Raw genomic sequence first — 16,811 nt, forward strand, 5'->3', positions numbered from 1 at the left:
CCGCAGTGAGAAGCCTGTGGACCACCACCAGAGAGTAGACCCCGCTTGCTGCAACAAGAGAAAGCCTGCACACAGCAACGAACACACAATACAGCCATCAATAAATAAATAAATAATTTTTAAGTGGAGAATTAGGTTTTATTTGGGGCATTACTGAGGACTTAAGCTCAGAATACAACCTCTGAGATAGCTCTGAGTGACTGTTCCAAAGAGCTATGGGAGGTGCCAGAATAATATAGGAGTTTTTGCAAAAAAAAAAAACCCACGCAGTCAAAATCAAAAGATTACTGCCAGTTAAAGAAAAACAGACATCTCAGTTGAGTTTACCAGTTTTCTATGTATGGAATAGTGCAAGAATCTGGGCTTAATGAAATTATTCCTTTGATACGCACCTTACCTCTGGTGGTGGCGGCAGCGGCAGAGGCCGAGGCCGATGGCTCGATGGCCATAACATACTTTGTTTACTGATATTGCAAGTGTTATTCTTGGCCCACAGTACCTCTTCTAGGTCATAAATCTGATCAACATTTAGGAGGCATTTTATGACCAAGTTTGTCCCATGGCACTAGGCCTGTCAGGTCAGTTCAGTCGCTCAGTCATGTCCAACTCTTTGCAGCCCCACGGACTGCACCAAGCCAGGCTTCCCTGTCCATCACCAACTCCCAGAGCTTGCTCAAACTCATGTTCATCGAGTTGGTGATGCCATCCAACCATCTCATCCTCTGTCATCCCCTTCTCCTGCTTTCAATCTTTCCCAGCATCAGGGTCTTTTCCAATGAGTCAGTTTTTTGCATCAGGTGGCCAAAGTATTGGAGCTTCAGCTTCAGCATCAGTCCTTCCAGAGAATATTCAGGACTGATTTCCTTTAGGATGGACTGGTTTGATTTCCTTGCAGTCCAAGAGACTTTCCAGCATCTTCTCCAACACCACAGTTCAAAAGCATCAATTCTTCGGATCAGGCAAAGATTCTGTTGATAGGTTAATGTGCTAATTTTGGATCAAGCCCTATTGATAATCTAAAATTCTCTGGAATATCCTTGCAGCCCAGTGGTTAGGACTTGGTGCTTTCACTGCTCAGGGCCTGGGTTCAATCCCTGATCAGGGAACTAAGATCCCTCAAGCCATATGGCATGGCCAAAGTAAATAAACAAATAAATAATTGTTTTTAAACATTCTCCGTATCTTCTATCTTACTAGTCTATTATGATCCAGGAAATATTTTCCCTTGCTGCTGCTTCTCATACCTCGAGTTGCACTATTACGATTATTCTATGCAGAGTTATATATGTGATCAGCTGCCTCATGACATTTCATAGTAGTCATAGTGATAATCGCTCAGTCATGTCCAACTTTTTGCAACCCCATGGACTGTAGCCCATCAGACTCCTCTGTCCATGGGACTTCCCAGGCAAGAATACTGGAGTGGGTTACCATTTCCTTTTCTAGAGGATCTTCTCAACCCAGGGATCAAACCCAGATCTCCTGCATTGCAGGCAGATTTGTAGTCTAAGCTACAGGGAAGTCGTTTAGTCACCACTAATTTTATTGGAGGCCTAGTTACACATTGGTTTATGTAAGAGACAACAATCTCAAAAAATAGATAGGATATAAAAATACAGCTAGGATGTTAATAAAATCATAATACAGCAGAGAGAAGTACAAGGAATAAATAATTTGAAAACAATAGGAGATAAAAAATTAAAATAATGAGTGGTAGAACTAGTTGTAATCTGGTTGTAATAAGCAATTAAGTCCACGGAGAGCCAGTTAGAGAAGCCAAATTCTGGAGGGATAAGGTAAAACGAAAAAGATAATGTTTCATCTTTGTTTACAAAGGGATACTTTATCAACTCGTTATAGGTCACAGTGTAAGAGGAAAGGTTCTCTGGAAAACAAAGATTTAAAAGCCAGTATACTTCATTAAATAGTTTTAAAATTACAAATCATACTTATCAGTTGATTCAATCCCATGCAATTAATTCTTGTTCATCTGGATGAAGTTCCCAGGTTTTCCATTGGAGTTTTGTAATTTCTTACCCAGTTCAGTAATATAATCCAAAAGTCATCAGAAATTTATATTTGTCAAAAAGACTTTTTTATGAATTTTCTTGGAAACCTTTATTTTACAGCTGCATCAGAGTAAAACAACAATGGTCTACAAATGACAAAAGACTTAAAATGGCATGTTTGAAGACTGGATTACAATACAATTAACAAGAAACGTGGACATTTCTGCAGCATACAATATGTTAAGATAATAATTAGAATATGACTGATACTACCAGGATATGTCAACCTTTTAGGAATTCCATATAAACTGAAATATCTATATTAATGACATTTACTCACACAATATAATCCAAGAACATTTACCTCCAATCACTTAACAATACTTCTCAAATAATTTAACACACCAAATAAGCCCAATTAGTTTAATATTCCTCTCTTTGTGATGTTTCAGAGGCCCTCTGAAGCATCCCAAAGTTAGCTGGAAGTCAAATGAACTTTATTTAGAATTTGACCAGAGGAAGTTTGTCAAAAATATCAAAAGGTCTTAAAGCACTTGATCAAAGAGGATCATAGGTCACTGTGAAACAATACTTACTTTCCACCCAAAGTGACAAGAAAAAATTTTTAAAACAAATACAGATTATTATGAAAGCAAAAAAACTCACAATCTGTTGTCAAAAGTAGCTCAACATTCCAGGAAACCTTTGCTCTCTTAACAGAGAGAAAACCAACACTAATCCTGCACTAGCCCACTCTCAATAGCAAAATTCCTTTACCTAATTAATTTAATCCAATCCCAGCCTAGCATGTACAGAAATTTTTCTCAGGGCTTCCTTGTCAAAAACCTTTCACAACTTTTTTATTAGTTTATCTTTCCTTTTCCATTTAGAAATAATCAGCTTTAGCACAAAACCACTTTCCCCTTAACAAAATGCACTTCCATTTGCCATACCTTTTGCTAAAAATACACACCCTATTTTCCTTGATGAAGGAAATACTGAAACATTTCCTTTATTATTTCTAGTAACTTTAATTACATATTACAATTTTAACCCTTAAGAACCTTGATCTTTAGGAAAAAACAACAGCAAGTAACTGTATACTTTTTGTCATACCTGCATTTCCTGGTTGGCAAGTTTAGGAATATTCTATCTAAATATATATCTCTTCATGGCAAAATTCTTTTTCTCAATGTAGTGCAAGACATGTGTCTAATAAACCCCAAACATCTTTAGTTTTTCTCTCATAGGAAGACAAAAGTAGATAAATTTAGACCAGTCTAGTAATTAATATTCCAGTGTTTTATCTTATTTAAATATGCAATGAATTCCTATTATTTAACATAATTTGGCAAAACTCTAAAATTTCAAGTTACTAAAAATATGAAGCAACTATTTTAGATAGATATACCCAAAACATAATTATTCATAAAGACTTCACCTTAAAACTCTTATCTCATGTATTGTACTTTTATTTAATAACTTATGAAAATATCATACCAAGTTTTCTTTTCTTTTCTTGCTGACAACTCTGCAACAAAAATAACATGAATTTATGGACCTTTGGAGGCTGTCCTTGTGGCTCCAATGCCAGAGTCTGCCTGCAAAGTAGGAGACCCAGGTTCAATCCTTAGGTCAGGGAGATCCCCTGGAAGAGGGCATGGCAATCCACTCCAGCATTCTTGCCTGGAGAATCCCATGGACAGAGGAACCTGATGGGCTATAGTCCATGGGGTTGCATAGAGTTGGACACGACTGAGCAACTAACACACACACTTTGACCATAAGTACACCTGTGTGTGTGTGTTACTCTCTCAGTCATGTCTGACTCTGTGACCCACGGACTGTAGCCTGCCAGGCTCCTCTGCCTATGGAATTCTCCAGGCAAGAATACTGAAGTGGGTTGCCACTCCCTTCACCAGGGGATCTTCTCAATTCAGGGATTGAACCCGGGTCTCCCGCATTGCAGGCAGATTCTTTACCATCTGAGCCATCAGGGAAGCATAGGTAAAATAAAAATAAGACATGTCTGTATTGATTAAACCAACAAGCTTAAGATAGCTATAATACCAAACACTAATTTAACTGTGGAAAATTCTTAAAGAGATGGGAATACAAGACCACCTTACCTGCCTCCTAAGAAATCTGTATGCAGGTCAAGAAGCAGCAGTTAGAACTGGACTTGGAACAACGGACTGGTTCCAAATTGGGAAAGGAGTATGTCAAGGCTGTATACCGTCACCCTGCTTATTATGCCGGGATGGATGAAGCACAAGCTGGAACCAAGACTGCTAGGAGAAATATCAATAACCTCAGATATGCAGATGACACCACCCTTATTTTAGAAAGTAAAGAGGAACTGAGGAGCCTCTTGATGAAAGTGAAAGAGGAGAGTAAAAAGGCCAGCTTAAAACTCAACATTCAAAAAACAAAGATCATGGCATCCAGTCCCATCACTTTATGGCAAATAGATGGGGAAACAATGGAAACAGTGAGAGACTATTTTGGGGGGCTCCAAAAACTGCAGATGGTGATTGCAGCCATGAAATTAAAAGACACTTGCTCCTTGGAAGAAAAGCTATGACTAACCTAGACAGCATATTAAATAGCAGAGACATTACTTTGCTGACAAAGGTCCATCTAGTCAAACCTATGGTTTTTACAGTAGTCATGTATGGATGTGAGAGTTGGACCATAAAGAAAGCTGAGTACCAAAGAATTGGTGCTTTTGAACTGTGGTGTTGGAAAAGACTCTTGAGAATCCCTTGGACTGCAAGATCAAACAAGTCCATCCTAAAGGAAATCAGGCCTGAATATTCACTGGAAGGACTGATGCTGAAGCTGAAGCTCTAATACCTTGGCCACCTGATGCGAAGAACTGACTCATTGGAAAAGATCCTGAAGTTGGGAAAGACTGAAAGCAGGAGGAGAAGGGGACGACAGAAGATGATACGGTTGGATGGCATCACTGACTCAATGGACATGAGTTTGAGCAAGCTCTGGGAGTTGGGGATGGACAAGGAAGCCAGACATGCTGCGTCCACGGATCACAAAGGGTCAGACACCATTGAGCGACTGAACTGACTGAATTTAATATTGACTATTTCCTAAATTATGTGAGCCTGAAATTTATTCTGGCCAGATTCCTTATTATTTAGAAATATTTAATTTGTAAGTGCTTACTTTAAAGTCAATTAAATAGAACTCTCATACTTTTGATAATATTCTCCAGAGGTAGAGACATCTCTCTCTACACACAGACATATAAACAGACAAAACTAGAAATCTCATAGCTTCACTTTTTCTTTTTTTTGGCTGTGTCACATGACTTGCAGGATCTTAGTTCCCAGACCTGGGATTGAACCCAGGCCCCCTGCAGAGGAAGCTCAGAGTCCTAACCATTTGACCTCCAGGAAATTCCCCTCATAGCTTCACTTTAACAAATACAAATCAGGCACTACAATATAAACTTTCTAGTTTATAAATAACAGTTGGAATGAGTTAAATTTGCTCGCTTAAATGACTAAGGCTTTGCTATTTGTGGAACAGATTTTTAAGATTTGCATTTGTGCACAACAAATTCTTACAGAGGCTATAAATTAGATTTTGGGTAATAGAGCCTTTCCAGTGGTTTGAGTTTTAAAAAGTCTTTTTTTTTCCTTTTGGTTTTAGATCCTACCTGACTGAGGTAATTAGGCTCAGCCTCAATCTCTGAGGCTGTATTTGCATTTGTGCTTTGTAGAGATCTGCAAGGGAAAGATAGTTGCTTCTAATTCCCCCAAAGAAGTGGTCTGCCACCTAAGTGATATTAAAATATTAATTTGCCCAACTATATTCTCTTTAATTTGCTTTCTATATATATGTATATACTGTATATCAAGGAAAAGATTTCCAACTAAACTGAAAATCAAAAGTGCTATGTTCTAGAACTTAGCTCAATTTATCATGCCTAAAAAAAAAAATTTATCATGCCTTCAAAAGTTTGTACAAGGCATTTAACAAAGGTCTTCTATCTGAGTGTACAGGTTAAACCCAGAGCAAAAAAACAAATCTCTTATTATTATTTTTACTAGGCCCTGAATATCAACTCCCAGCTTCTACTTTATAGAGTGCAAACTCAGGTAACCCTAGTGGTTTCCTTTAGCATATTTAGTTAATATTGTCTGACAAGCAGATTTATATGCCCTATCTTATAATACCAGGCAGGGGAAGCATTCCCCAGTAAGATACAATGTCTACCCCACAATATAATTAGGCAAAAGAGATATAAGCATCTTAGATAAAGCTTATTTAAATATACCAATTTTTATAAGCTTTATTTCAAATCTATCAACTTTAGTTCCCATTAGGACCCCATCAATAAGCCTTGGTCTTACAAGGAGTCCTAGGAACTTGCCTTTCTTTTTATCCCCTAATCATTTTATCTATTTTTGTATAAAAGGCTCTGGGGTCCCCATGGAGGGACTGAGGGACCAGGCCCTTCCATCAATCTTTTAACTTTATTAATTGGCGTATGGCCCCAAGTAACTGCTGGCCAGGTAGCTCAGTATAATCTTCTTCCAGACTTTTAAATAAATATATACTGAAAATCAAGAGTCAGTAAATATATATTTATAGTATATACATATTCAGTACATATATCTCCCAGTATTTAAACTGGGATGGGGCCTTCTAACATTGGGGACCAATATAAGGTTGCTCTGGCCCATCCAACCCTAGGTAGTATTGTATCAAAACCTTCTGTTTTAATCCTATTAATGTCTATTTTATTTACCCCATTTCTTAATAACCATCTAAAGATTTCTTTATCCTTTTGGGATGAGTCCATTTAAAATTTCCACCTTGTTGGGAAGAAGTCTCTAGACTTCCCCTTTAGTTTTCCCTTATTTCCCTATTAATCAACCTAATTAGCATTAATTATCCTAATGTTTATTATTAGGATCTGAAAGACCCATTGAGGGGAAGCAGAAACCACAAATAAGGCTTGCCAAACTGGTTTATTTGTTTTAAATAAGGGAGTATTAGATTAACCATTATATTTATGTATTTTTTCCACCTTATAATCTGTTTTTTTCATAGGTACCAATAAAACAGCTGGTTATAATGAGAGTTCTCTAAAAATTTTGTCAATTGAAAAGCTTTTTCAATTGAGAAGATCCACTGTCTGGCTACTGATGAGTAGAGACTTAACAGTGACTCAAACCAGTAAGATGCCAAGAGGCATCCCCATGCCAGAGTGCAAAAGATGTAGACTCCACAAAATCTAGAAAGTTTATTCCCAAAAACAGTCTAAGAAAGTAGGGATGCAATGAAGGTGGAGATGACAAAGGCCCCTTCTGGGCTGGGCCCCTTATGACAAATTTCCCTGAGAGTTGGCACAGTCAGACCAGAAAGACCAAAAAACAAACAAACAAACTGCTCAGAATTCCAGTCTATTCAACCAGCTGTCAAATGAACACCATATGTGTACCTTCCAGATGACAGAGACCAAGCTCTCAACACACACACCCCCAACTAAGAATATCAGACAGCACATTCACAACTCAAAGACACAAAGAGAGAACTACAAATTCTCCCTAGAAGGGCTTTTGTTTTTTTAAGGTCAGAATTCTGAAAAAAATTTTTTTTTTTATCAAGCTGGATTTCTCTAACTTAATTGCATATACAATAAAGAGCCCCATATTGGCCATTTTCAGAGAGATTTCCTTTAATTCCCAATTATGTGAGTACTTGTTTGTATATTCATAAGTTTATGTATACATAAACCTGGCTTGAGTATTATTGGAAGCTGGCTTTCTGACTCCCCTCGTTTAGGAAACGTTAGGCCACCTAGCAAGAACACTGAAGTGAGTTGCCATGCCCTCCTCCAGGGGATCTTCCTGACCCAGGGATCAAACCCATGTCTCTTATGTCTCCTGTGTTGACAGGTGGGTTCTTTACCACTAGCGCCACCTGGAAAGTCCATCTAGATAGCTCAGTGTCTCTCAACTAAGCAACTCCTAGTATCTTTCAACGAGGCTCCCCTTGTATTTTTTCAAATGGGTGGCTAAGTTGTACCTGTTACACACTGCCAATTAAAACTCAGGAGTATCAGCCAACAACCGGGAGATCCAAGAACTGAAAGAGACTCTCCCCAATTCATATGGACCCTCCAAGGAGGCGAATGGGTCCAAGAGGCCTCTGTTGGTACCAAGGCTCTGGTTCCTCATAAAGTTCAGGCAAAGGAGGGAAGTCTGGGTCCCTTTATGGTCACCCAAAGTGTTGACTGAAGAAAAAAAAAGCACAACCTGAAAGTTGAGAATTATGTTTTATTTGGGGAATTACTAAGCACTGAAGCCCAGGATACAATCTCTCAGATAGTTCTGAGGGACTGTTCTGAAGAGGTAAGGGAGGAGTCAGGATATATAGAAGTGTTTGTAAAAAACCAAGATAGTTGAACATCAAACAATTACTGCCAGTTAAAGGAAAACCAGACATCTCAAGCTAATGAGTTCAGTGCTTTTCTAGGTATGGGAAGATGCAAGCGTTAGAGCTTAATGAAAGTATTCCTTGATGTGCACCTTAACTGTCTAGGGGCAGTAGCCTGTTTATCTCCATTCTGAGTTCCCCTCGGGGCACATTATTGGGTGGGAGTTGGGGAGGGCAGCTGTGGCGGCTAACCCTTTGATGACCACAACATCCTTTGCTTATTGATACAGCAGGCAACATTCTTTGTCCACAATCCCAAAAATACTTAAGTTGTGCATCCAGCTCATGGCTGGAGCTGGTTGAAGTGGGAGTGGAGCAAAGAAATGGGAGGGAGGTGGTGTTTTATGATCCTAACCACTCACCTTGAAACCATTTAAATCATTCCAGTAACTCTGCCTGATACTTACTGACTATTCCTCCCTCCCATCCCTTTCCCCCACAAGATACAAAGAGGACATGATGCTTTGATTACTTCCATCTGAAATAGCAGGTAATCCCTCACAGCCTCATACTTCACCCTGAGCCAAGGTACCCAGCTCCCTCTGCTGCAACACACAGCTCACTTCCTGAGGAAGAGCTGTCTTCATCTCTGGGTGTCCAGGGATCATTCTGGATGTTGGAAGCATGAGTAGAGAGGCTGACCTCTGCTAGTTACCACACTGTTGCCTCTTAGATGCTACAAGCAAAACTAGATCTAGTTACTTCCCTTCTCATACCAACGAATACAGTCACAGTTTGATTCCAAAAGATGGGAAAAAAGGAACCCAATTCATGAGGTGGAATTATGAGTGATTTTTTTTTCTAGAATAATGCCTCTATTTTTACAGTGTTATTTGTGCAGTATAGAAAATTCAGGACAGGACTTCACTGGCAGTCCAGTGGTTAAGACTGTGCTTCCACTGCAGGGGGCACGGGTTTGATCCCTGGTCAGACAACTAAGATCCAGGCAGCCACCGCAAGGCATGGCAATGAAAGAAAGAAAATTAAGGAGAGAAACAAATACTCAGAAAATAATTCCTTTCTCTTACACACTCTTAACTGTTACCAAGGAGTTCAATCTAGTATCTACAGCCTAACTATTGGGGGTAAACCTGGTTCCTCTGTCTTGTTCCTATGGGATTCTGGCACACTTTGAACAACAACAGGCTGTAGAAAAGTGTGCTGCTCAACCAAGAGTGGAAGCATTGTCTGTACTAGTGTGATTTAGGCAAGAATTTAACTTCTCAATGACTGTAAACTTATCCTGTAAGAGGGGAGTGATAATGATATTACTTGCTTGGTAAATTTGTAAGAATTAAGTAATATTAACATAAATGTTAGGCTTCCCAGGTGGCACTAGAACCCACCGCCACTGCAGGGGAAGGAAGAGACGTGGGTTTGATCCCTGGATTGAGAAGATCCCCAGGATGAGGGCACAGCAACCCACTCCAGTATACTTGCCTGGAGAATCCCATGGACAGAGGAGCCTGGCAGGCTACAGGCCATAGTGTCACAAAGAATCAGACACAACTGAAGCAACTTAGCACATACACACAAATATTAATATGTAAAACACATTAAAAGTGCCTGATACTGTTGTTCTTATTCTGCTTTTGGAGATCATAGACTGTTAGTGTACAGCAGATCTCCGTGCATTCCATTGTGACAAAACTTTCAGTTCAGTCGCTTAGTCGTGTCTGACTCTTTGTGACCCCAAGGACTGCAGCACACCAGGCTTCCCTGTCCATCACCAACTCCCGGAGCTTGCTCAAAGTCATGTCCACCAAGTCAGTGATGCCATCCAACCATCTCACCCTCTGTTGTCCCCTTCTCCTCCTGCCTTCTTTCCCAGGATCAGGGTCTTTTTCAGTGAGTCAGTTCTTTGTGATGCTTTACTGTGTGTTTATTAGTGTAATAAAGTGATTAATGCTTGCATTAATCTCTTACTAGCAGGTGAGCTCCAAGAGGACGGGGACCTTATCTGTCTTAATCACAGCTGAATCTCAGAGTCTAGAACAGTGTCTGTCACTTAATAAATACATTTGTTGATGGACTGGAGATGTACATCCCAGTGAGGAGATGCTCAGAGATGGGGCACCTGAACTACACATGTGTTGGGTGGGGAGATCCCACTCAGAGAAGCTCATGGCCTTTCAGAGATCAAACTGCTAGAGAAAGACCAGCACCACTAAAGAGGGGAAGCTAATGTACTTTTTCTACAGACTTGCCTTATTTTATGGCTTCCCAGCTGGCTCAATGTTAAAGAATCCGCCTGCAGCACAGGAGATACCAGAGGTGAGGGTTCAACCCCTGGGTTGGAAAGATCCCCTGGAGAAGGATATGGCAACCCACTCCAGTACTCTTGCCTGGGAAATCCTATGGACAAAGGAATCTGGCAGGCTACAGTCCATAGAATCACAAAGAGTCAGATACAACTTAGCAACTGAGCATACACGCACACTTTATTTTATCCTCTGCCTGGAACAAGGTGGCAGGACAGGTGAGGTAAATCTAGCTCTGACCTTCACTAGAACATCAGGGGCTGCAGGATGGCAGGTAGGGCTTTCCTCTCCCTCCTCTACAGCTCAGGGCCTCCTTCATGCATGGTTCTATTAGAACAGGAGGGAGAAGGAATTAGGCTTTGTACCTGACATAGGAGGTTTGTGGCTGAGGCTTGTTTATTTCTGGGCCTACCTTAGGAGTTGATATCGACCCCACAGTTACACACTGAAGAGCAGACAAGATTTGGCAAGGGTTGCAAAAATCAAATGCCTTCAGGGCGTGGGCAGATAAAATTAAGCTGCTGCTGCTGCTGCTAAGTCGCTTCAGTCGTGTCCGACTCTGTGTGACCCCAGAGACGACAGCCCACCAGGCTCCCCCATCCCTGGGACCCTGGGATTCTCCAGGCAAGAACACTGGAGTGGGTTGCCATTTCCTTCTCCAATGCATCAAAGTGAAAAGTGAAAGTGAAGTCATTCAGTCATGTCCGACCCTCAGCGACCCCATGGACTGCAGCCCACCAGGCTCCTCCATCCATGGGATTTTCCAGGCAAGAGTACTGGAGTGGGGTGCCATTGCCTTGTCCAAAATTAAGCTAAATCAGCTCTATTCAAAATCAGTGGAGAGTAACAAGGGCTGTGTCTGGACAGAGAATGAATGACCCATTTAATAAGCATTCCAATGTAAAAAATTTTTAAATATTAAAGACAAACAAAATGAGGCAAAGGGATGATTTGACCTACTACTACGTTGCAACCTCTAATAAAGTAACAAGCCTGATCAGGAGCAAGTCTCTGAAGGTCTCTTATACTCAGGTTCCTCATTTATAAAACAAAGAAAGACAAACTTCCTCATGGGGCTGCTGTAAGAGGTACAGTGAGAACTTGTGGGGAAGCACTTTGATTCATCAGATATTGAACTGTGTTACTGTCCAAGACCTTTTGTTTATATTGTTTTAATTCTTTATGTTATATCATTTATAGAATTTTTTTTAACTGACTATGCAATTGTCACTGGTGGAAATGAGCAAAATAAGCCCCCAAACATCCCATGACACTTCATCTTACTGGTTACATAAAGGATTTCTCATCTTTCCAGTAGTCAATCATACAGCAGTTAAAAGAAATCAGTTCAGTTCAGTCGCTCAGTCATGTCCGACTCTTTGTGACCCCATGGACTGCAGCATGCCAGGCTTCCCTGTCCATCACCAACTCCCGGAGCTTGCTCAAACTTATGTCCATCGAGTCAGTGATGCCATCCTACCATCTCATCCTCTGTTGTACCCTTCTCCTTCTGTCTTCAATCTTTCCCACCATCAGGGTCTTTTCCATTGAGTCCGTTCTTGGCATCAGGTGGCCAGAGTATTGCAGTTCAGCTTCAGCATCAGTCCTTCCAATGAATATTCAGAACTGATTTCCTTTAGGATGGACTGGTTTGATCTCCTTGCAGTCCAAGGGACTCTCCAGCGTCTTCTCCAACACCACAGTTCAAAAGTACCAATTCTTCTGCGCTCAGCCTTCTTTATGGTCCAATTCTCACATCCATACATGACCGCTGGAAAAACCATAGCTTTGACTAGATGGACCTTCATCGGCAAAGTGATGTCTATGCTTTTTAATACACTGTCTAGGTTGGTTATAGCTTTTCTTCCAAGGAGCATGTGTTTTTTAATTTCATGGCTGCAGTCACCATCTGCAGTGATTGTGCAGCCCAAGAAAATAAAGTCTCTCACTGTTTCTACTGTTTCCCCATCTATTTGCCATGAAGTGATGGGACTGGATGCCATGATCTTCGTTTTTTGAATGTTGAGTTTTAAGCCAGCCTTTTCACTCTCCTCTTTCACTTTCATCAAGAGGCTCTTTAGTTCTTTTTCGCTTTCTGCCATGAAGATGGTGTCATCTGTGTATCTGAGGTTATTGATATTTCTCCCGGCAATCTTGGTTCCAGCTTGTGCTTCATCTACCCCAACATTTCACACAATGTACTCTGCATATAAATTAAATAAGCAGGGTGACAGTACACAGCCTTGACATACTCCTTTCCCAATTTGGAACCAGTCTGTTGTTCCATGTTCCATTCTAACTGTTGGTTCCTGACATGCATACAGATTTCTTAGGAGGCAGGTAAGGTGGTCTGGTATTCCCATCTCTTTAAGAATTTTCCACAGTTTGTTGTGATTCACACAGTTAATAAATAGACATAAAACTAAAAGGAATGACACCTAGAATGCCAGCTTCGTGAGGTATGGGACTCTGCCTGACCAGTTCATGGCTGTCTGCCTAGTGCCTGCACAAAATAGGAACTCAAGAACTGTTTGTTGACTAAATATTCTTAGCACAGTAAATGCCCTGCCCATAGTAAGTCCAATCATAATATATTTCTGTAGAAACACTTCTGCAGAGACTAAATAAGAATGGATATACTTTTGTCACCAGCAAATATAGAATGAATAAAACCAACCAAACAAAACAACCTTGTACTATATCTCTCAAACCCAGTGACTAGAATCATACTTAAGTCAGGGAGATATAAATGGTTACTTCTAGGAAAGGAAACACTAAATTTTCACTTCATGTATTTTGAAACAATTTCAATTTTTCCCATATAAATGAATTAATTCTATAACTTTTAATTATTATTATTATTTATTTATTGGCTACCTTGGGTCTCAGTTGCATCATATGGGACCTTTTGCATGGTATGTGGACTCTACTTGTGGTGCACAGGCTTAGCAGCTCTGTGGCATATAGTATCTTAGTTCCCCGGCCAGGGATCAACCCTGTATCCCCTGCATTGCAAGGCAGATTCTTAACCACTGGACCACCCCCGAGGTAAGTCTTTTTTGTAACTTTCTAAAAGCGGGCACAATAAAGGACAGAAATGGTCTGGACCTAACAGAAGCAGAAAATATTAAGTAGAGGTGGCAAGAATACACATAACAACTATACAAAAAAGATCTTAATGACCCAGACAACCACAGTGGTATGATCACTCACCTTGAGCCAGACATCCTGGAATGTGAAGTCAACTGGGCCTTAGGAAGCATCACTACAAACAAAGCTAGTCAAAGTGATGGAGTTTCAGTTGAACTATTTCAAATCCTAAAAGATGACGCTGTTAAAGTGCTGCACTCAACATGCCAACAAATTTGGAAAACTCAGCAGTGGCCACAGGAGTGGAAAAGGTCAGTTTTCATTCCAATCCCAAAGAAAGGCAATGCCAAAGAACCTTCAAACTATTGCACAATTGCACTCATCTCACACGCTAACAAATGCTCAAAATTCTCCAAGCCAGGCTTCAACAGTACATGAACTGAACAGAGAACTTCCAGCTGTTCAAGCTGGATTTAGAAAAGGCAGAGGAACTAGAGATCAAATTGCCAACATCTGCTGTGTCATAAAAAAATGCAAGGGAGTTCCAGAAAAACATCTACTTCTGCTTTATTGACTACTCCATAGCCTTTGACTGTGTGGATCACAACAAACTGTGGAAAATTCTTCAAGAGATAGGAATATGAGACCACCTTACCTGTCTCCTGAAAAATCTGTATGCAGGTCAAGAAGCAACAGTTAGAACTGGACATGAACAACAGACTGGTTCCAAATTGGGAAAGGAGTATGTCAAGGCTGTGTACTGTCACCCTGCTTATTTAACCTATATGCAGAGTACATCATGTGAAATGTAGATGAAGCACAAGCTGGAATCCAGACTGCTGGGAGAAATATCAATAACCTCAGATACACAGATGACACCATCTTCATGGCAGAAAGCGAAAAAGAACTGAAGAGCCTCTTGATGAAAGTGAAAGAGGAGAGTGAAAAGGTTGGCTTAAAACTCAACATTCAAAAAACGAAGATCATGGCATCCAGTCCCATCACTTCATGGCAAATAGATGGGGAAACAGTGGAAACAGTGAGAGACTTTATTTTCTTGGGCTGCACAATCACTGCAGATGGTGACTGCAGCCATGAAATTAAAAAACACATGCTCCTTGGAAGAAAAGCTATAACCAACCTAGACAGTGTATTAAAAAGCATAGACATCACTTTGCCGATGAAGGTCCATCTAGTCAAAGCTATGGTTTTTCCAACAGTCATGCATGGATGTGAGAATTGGACCATAAAGAAGGCTGAGCGCAGAAGAATTGGTACTTTTGAACTGTGGTGTTGGAGAAGACGCTGGAGAGTCCCTTGGACTGCAAGGAGATCAAACCAGTCCATCCTAAAGGAAATCAGTTCTGAATATTCATTGGAAGGACTGATGCTGAAGCTGAACTGCAATACTCTGGCCACCTGATGCCAAGAACGGACCCATTGGAAAAGACCTTGATGCTGGGAAAGATTGAAGGCAGGAGGAGAAGGGTACAACAGAGGATGAGATGGTTGGATGGCATCACCGACTTGATGGATGTGAGTCTGAGCAAGCTCCGGGAGTTGGTGATGGACAGGGAAGCCTGGCATGTTGCAGTCCATGGGGTCGCAAAGAGTCAGACATGACTGAGTGACTGAACTGAACTGACTGAAAAAATAGTTTTGTTTTGCTTTATCTGCTTTTTCAGTGAAAGATATTACCAAAGTTTTAAGAGGGTGAGGGGAGAGCCTGGAAAGAGAGATGTAGGCCTATATTATGAGAAGCCTTTAAAAATTTAGACTTTATATCATTTTTCAAAGGAGAGGATGTTCTAAATTAAAACGTTCAGTTCTACTTTCTCAGACAAATGTAGCATCCACCAAATTTTCTGTTTTCTCTCTTTGACCTTTTTCCTAACAACCTGTCTTCCTTCCTATCTTCTTTCCACAAATATATATTGAGTGTCACATTCCAGACCCTGGGGATCCAACTGTGGATAAGATTCACCCCTGTTTACAGAGCAGAGATGAAGTTAATTGAAACTGCAATTGTATAAAATTGTCTGTTTTTTCAATGAGTCCATTATTTTAGACTGAGAAAGCTTTGCAGTTTTCTCAAATGCTGTGGGAAAAACTGAAGGAGGACTGAGAGGGAGATCAGAGTTTCTTTATGAAATATACTGCAAAGGAAGAAAGATATGTAGGAATAAACCTACAGATTAAGAAACTTTAGACATATATCAAGAGATTGCAAAGTCTGGATGTTACTTGGATCCTAATTCAAACAACCAAAGTGTAAAAAAGTAAAACTTATGATATTTATGAGTCAACTGGATATTTGAAAGTTGACTAGGTATTTGATGAAAATAGGGGTTTACTGCTATTTATTTTAAATGTGATAATAGTACTGTAACTGTTATGGACTTGTCTCTCCCTTTCAAGAGAATGAGAAGACAGTCAGATTGGGAGAAAATATTTGCAAAATACATATCTGATAAGGGACCATTATCCAAAATAAGGGCTTACCTGGTGGCTCAGATAGTAAAGAATCTGCCTACAATGCGGGAGACTTGGGTTCAGTCCCTGGGTTGGAAAGATCCCCTGGGGGAGGGCACAGCAACCCACTCCAGTATTCTTCTGGAGAATCCTACAGTCCATGCGGTCACAAAGAGTTGGACACAACTGAGCGACTAAGCACACACACAAACACATACACACACATCCAAAATATACAAACAACACTTAAAACTTAACAAGAAGAAAGCAAATGATCTGATTAAAAAATGGGCAAAACACCAGAACAGACACTTTACCAAATTAGATATACAGATGGCAAGTAAGCACATGATAAGATGTTCAACATCATATGTTACTGCTGCTGCTGCTGCTGCTAAGTCACTTCAGTCGTGTCTGACTCTGTGCGACCCCATGGACGGCAGCCCACCAGGCTCCCCTGTGCTTGGGATTCTCCAGGCAAGAACACTGGAGTGGGTTGCCATTTCCTTCT

Source organism: Oryx dammah, unplaced genomic scaffold (assembly GCF_014754425.2).
Source record: "Oryx dammah isolate SB20612 unplaced genomic scaffold, SCBI_Odam_1.1 HiC_scaffold_26, whole genome shotgun sequence".
Lineage (NCBI taxonomy): Eukaryota > Metazoa > Chordata > Mammalia > Artiodactyla > Bovidae > Oryx > Oryx dammah.